The sequence below is a fragment of the Tamandua tetradactyla genome, chromosome 20 (genome assembly GCF_023851605.1).
Source record: "Tamandua tetradactyla isolate mTamTet1 chromosome 20, mTamTet1.pri, whole genome shotgun sequence".
Lineage (NCBI taxonomy): Eukaryota > Metazoa > Chordata > Mammalia > Pilosa > Myrmecophagidae > Tamandua > Tamandua tetradactyla.
Genome location: NC_135346.1, coordinates 61,610,422 through 61,616,135, shown reverse-complemented (window position 1 = coordinate 61,616,135; position 5,714 = coordinate 61,610,422). Strand labels below are relative to the sequence as shown.

At 41.7% G+C, this 5,714-nt stretch overlaps 1 pseudogene; it reads left to right on the top strand.

The window, feature by feature from the left end:
• Window positions 1–2,417: 2,417 nt before the first annotated feature.
• On the top strand, window positions 2,418–5,442 carry LOC143664661 (N(4)-(beta-N-acetylglucosaminyl)-L-asparaginase pseudogene; annotated as a pseudogene).
• The last annotated feature ends 272 nt before the right edge of the window (window positions 5,443–5,714 follow it).

The window sequence follows — 5,714 nt, the reverse complement described above, 5'->3', positions numbered from 1 at the left end:
AGAAAATAGTGACCAGAAATCATTTCCCATGATCCCAGAGGAGGCAGATTTGAAAGAATTTGATTAGAGGAAGCCAGGGTCTCAGACAACCTGTGCATGGGTCCTTCAGCCCTTCCCTCCATCCCTGTACTCCTTAGCCAAACACAAAGTCAAGGCAAACCCATAAAAACCACCTATTACCACAATCCATTACTAAAACATTTCCATCATTCCAAAACAGGAAACATGTATTTTTTAAATGGAAATTAAACTCTTTTCCTTCCTAAGGTATTTACATATCCTTGCTAGGTTTAATGTTCCTAATCTGTAAATCCCAGACTAGAATTCCTAGATCTAGGCACTGATCCCTGCTTTATGTATAATAATTGCATCTCAGACCCAGCTTTTGAATGCCAGCACTTCATATCTAGGTTGTGACAGCAATGTTTGAGGTGGGGTCTACTGGCTTAATTTAATTCAACAACCTATGCAAACATTGTTTTGTCTCACTGGGCCCTGGCTGAAGAAGGTGTAATGAAGATACTCAAAGCTATGGATCCTACTTTGAGAATTTACCATACTGTGGATAGTTCATTTTTTTCATATTGTTCTTAAGTTTTGATGGGTTGTGCTGTAAGGTAAAAGGATGATGTAGTGACCTCACGAGGGTCCTCAGAATTGTGGTTGTTCCCCTGAGAGAATAGCCTTTCTTATGAAAGTATTTGTCCAAGACCTTGATAATCCATGAAAGAAAGTTCTATGCCCTTTTTATTTGTGCCAATCTCTGATACTCAGCTCCCAGTGGACTAAGATTTCTTCACAATGTTTGTGCCTTCCTCCCATGCTGGGTTCATGGGAGTTTGAGATTGAGGAAGAGTTTGAGATTGAGAAAGAAAGGCAGATTTAGGGGTTGGAGGAGAGAAATGGTTCCCATTGCCCTCTCATTCCAGCCCCTCCAAAGCTTGACCTTCAGGTGCCCCCAAGCACTGTGGAAGGCCAGCAGCCAGGTAAGCTCACCACATTCCAGCAGAAGATGAGGGCCAAACCAGCATCAAGGAGGTCAGGATTCACAAGGGCTCTATTCCCTTCAAGATGAGGAATTTCATATTTCCAACATTTGGGTTTCAAGAAAATACCACTAAGAGCCTTGGTTCTCAGCATCCCTTTCTCATGAACTTATCTATTTTGGCAGTTATCATAACTACTCTCTTACCTTGAGTTTTGATTGGGGGGACTATTTATATATTATGCTTAACAAGTTTGGAATTGATGAGGGGATACTTTAGAATATTGAAGGGCCCATCTTTCTTTATACAGTGACTCTAACCAAGATATTTCATCACTGAAATCTTATCTAATGTTTTACATAGTTTTAGGTAATCTGACCCTTTACAGAGTCTGTTAATAAGCCTAAGATATTGCTTTTACAAACATGTGTTTGAAAACTAAAAGCTGGAGACACATGTGGCTTTCTCTTTCTGATTTCCATCCTACCTTTAGTATCTATTCCAAAGAAGTCAAGCCCCAAGGTGCAGTGTCCCAAAAAATGGCAACACAGGCACCGGCAGAGTCTGAAGATGAAGACACCCAATGAGATTCCACTTGAAGCCATAAAGGAGTAAATTGACATCATGGATGGGCTGGAGAGACCTTTGTCCTCCGCCTCTGAGAAGGCAGATGGGAACTAGGAAGAGGAAGATCATGAGCAAGAGCAGGAAGAGATTGAAATGTATCCAGACCCAGAACTCTTGAGCTACTTGTACAAGCTGTGTGCAGAGGAAGACTTTGTTACCAAGGTGAACTGGGTCTGTGGGTGTGGTGGCTAGCAGATTACTGAGTCTTGGCACTGCCAGCCAGATAAGACCTGTGCTTCTGCCAAAAGCCATTGGAATTAAGGTCTATTCCTTAGCTCCTGAATAGTGTGTGTGTGTGTGTATACATATGTGTTTTTTTGTGCACATGTGTGATCTGTAAATGTGAAGATTTGTAGCTGGTGGTGATGATAATCCAAGACAATCACAGATTGCTGATTGTGGTACAGTATCAAGGCTTGTCCTGTTGGCCTCCAGATTAAAAGGTTACACTTATTCTGAATGTTCACTCCTTTTTCCAGGTGGAGGCTGTCATTCACACTTGGTTTCTAAAAGAGTTACTTTCCCCAGGACCACATATAGATTTCTCAGCCCTAATAGAAGAGCTGCAACAAGAGGAAGGATTCACTGCCACACAGGTAAACCTAGGGTTGAAAGGAACATCACAAAATAAAATCCAAATGATATTGTCTATCTCTACATTGCCTTTGGTGTCATAACTTCTTTAGAAAAAAGGATCAGATGTAGGGGCAATTGGAGAACCCATAGATAGGAGCCAATGGATATATGTGGGGAAGGAGTGGTAAGGGCTGAAAGTTTGTGAATGATACACAGGAAGATGGGCATAATGAGCTATAGTATCTGCACTTGAAATGTAGCTGCCTATTACCAAATGCAGTCATCTCCATCATTACCCAACCTCTTTATCTTACAAACCTGTGAAGAGCTGCTAATTGTCTATTTTCCTTCCTCACATCTGGTTGAGAAACATCTCCTGACCTTGAAAGATAGAGAAGGTATGAAAGCTCCCCCAATTTATAATGTACCCAGATTGGACTCAGTGACTTCCATGAGCAAAAAGAGCCATGGAGCAGAGTGCAGAGATGACCATGGCTTCCTTCTAGGGGAAAAAATTAGTATTAATGCCCCACACTGTCATGGCAGAGCAGACAACATCCTGGATATCGCTAAAGAATATGCTGTCTCTCCAAGAAGACAAGAATTTCCTTATATCATGACCACACAACTCACCCCTCCTTCCAGTTCTCCTATATTGGAAAGCAGGGATGAGGAAGCTCATCAAGAAACATCATCTGCAAGTGAAACCTCCAGGCCAGCAGATAGGACCAGTGGAGATGAGGATGAGGAGCTCCCAAACATTGCCTTACGTTTGGCACCTGGGTCCCACCTACTGCCATGCGGGACTTTCAAGTGTCCTCTCTGCCTCAGGCCATCTCCCCGCTAGAGTTCAAGGGACCTGGTGAGCAGCCCAGAATATATCTTCTGAGAACAGAGTTCTCAGAAGTCATACTTCTGCATCCTATCATACTCTGCATCCTGCTGCTGCTTCTCCAAAGAGAGATGTTTTTGATAGCCCATCTTCTGCTGAAAACATGACTCACCTAGGGACTGACTCTCAGGTCTCTGAGAGATTACCCCTGGCACTGAGTTTGGTACAAAGCACCCAACCTCAAAAAAGAAAGTGTGACCTTGTTGGTCATGGAAAGAAGACATGCCATTGTAGAAAGTATGGAGCAGTAGGACCAAACTCTTCACACACCAGCCCTTTCAAGTTGGGGTCCCAGAGTAGATTTTTCCCTGGCTGTACCAAAATGGCCAACAGTGTTGCTTTCTCATGCCAGTGCTGTTCCCTGGAAGTTCCAGAGAGTAAGGGGAGGGCTGAAAGGAATTCAAAGTTTTCTAAGATGGAAATGACTCCTGGGTGGGGAATGAGGTGTGGTCCTTTTAGATGAGATGTGTACAAAATGTAATAATGCTCTAAATGCTATAAACCCAACTTTGTGATTTGTTGGAATGAGGGACTGTGAAACAGAAAGGATGTGGCTGGTCATGGGTTCTTTGTGTCCACAGGTAACTGGCTGAGTTCGTACGTTTAGATTCCCCCTAGAGACAGACTGTCAGGTTTTCCCTGGTAACTGTCAGTGTCCAGTGATCCCTACCATCCTCATCGCTCACAGATTCTGGGTTGTGTGCTGGTGCTCTTCTTATTGGGTTTCTCTTTTGGTAACAGATAAGCCCCAACGTATCCCTTTCCTCTTCCCCTCCACACAAGCCCTGGCTCAATTGTGTGTGGCCTTCTGTGGTCATCACAACATTATTGGTGTATCTTAATTAATTAATGGGAGGTTGCTTTTTTTGCCATTCAGATCCTGGGCCATTAACTAATTTCCTATAATTGGCCTAGACAAAACAAATTTGATAGAGTTTTTGTGTTCTACTTCTGTGAAAGATGAAGACATCAGAGCTTCTGTGATCTTCAGCACATCCAGGTCAACTTCTGTGTGGGTGGCTTGAGCAGAAATGAACAAGCCTGGCTTCCAGGGGACATGGATTTGTGGGTTTCAGACTCAGTACAGGAGATAGCATTATTAAGATACACAGGGATTCCTAAATAGACTATTGTAGCCAGCTATTTCTTCATGTTAATGAGAACAGACAAAAGAGAATAGGCTGAAAAGAGATTCATGATATGTCTATCAAGTAAAGTGTTTACCGGCCATGCCTCCCAGTGTACAGTCATGGCATGGACATCGAGCCTGCTGCTGCTTCTCGGGCTGGTCCTGCTTGGCCCAGCCCTTGTGAGTGGCCTCAGCCCTCTGCCCTCGTCCTCAACACTTGGCCCTTTAAGAATGCAACTGAAGCAGCATGAAGGGCATTAGCATCTAGGGTTTCTACCTTGGGTGCAGTTGAGAATGGCTGTGCTGTATGTGAGAGCAGAGTGACAGCACTGTAGGCTTTGGAGGAAGCCCCGATGAATTTGGAGAAACCCCACTGGATGCCATGAACATCGGTGGCACTACTGTGGGTGTAGGAACAGTAGGAGATCTTAGATGAATTAAAAATGCTATTGGTATGGCACAAAACGTACTGGAACATACAGCATATACACTTTAAACAGGAGAGTCAGCCACCAAGTTTGCTAAGAGTGTGGGATTTACCGGTGAGGTTTTATCTCCAATACTTCTTAAACTCTTCATTCAGATTGGCTTGCTAGGAATTGTCAGCCAAATCATTGGAGGAATGTTATACCAGATGCTTCAAAATACTGCGGGCCCTACAAACCACGTGGTATCTTAAAGCAAAATGGCTCTACCTATAAAGAACTTGGAGATAATAACAGTTATAATACTATCAGCATGGTTGTAATCCATAAGACAGGTCATACTGCCACTGATACATCTACAAATGGTATAAAATTCAAAATACTTGGTTGTATAGGAAATTTTCCAATACCTGGAGTGAGGTCATATGCTGATGATACTGTAAGAGCAGCTGCAACCACTGGCAATGGTGACATACTATGTGCTTTCTACCAAGCTACCAAGCTGTAGAATATATGAGAACAGAAGATCCAACCACTGCTTGTCAAAAAGTGATTTCAAGAATTCAGAATTATTTTCCAAACTTCTTTGGGGCTATTATAAGTGCAAACGTCAGGCGCTGCTTGAATAAACTTTACTCATTTTAGTTTCATGATTAATAATTCTCTAAAAACATCAACCAACTGAGGAAAAAGTAGACTGCATCTAGTCCATCTTTGTCAGCATCTTTATGTAAAAAAGAATCAAGATTGAAAAGGTTACTGTCATCATATACTATAGCTTATGTATTCTGAATTCCTTGTTTAAGATAAGCACAAAAATAAATGTATACTGAAGTGTCATTTTCATCTTACATATCTGAAATTTACATATTATCTACTTTTGTTCAAGCTGTTGTATATCCCCTAAAAATTAATGTGTGTATATTGTATATATTTAAATTTTCAGTGATAATTGTATTTCTGATTGATGTTTCAAGAAATTGTTTCTTTGGGAATTTATTTCCACGGTGATATAGCCAAAGAAATCATCTATATCCAAATTTAGATACTTAAAATAATTAGAATATCTGAGGGTTTTA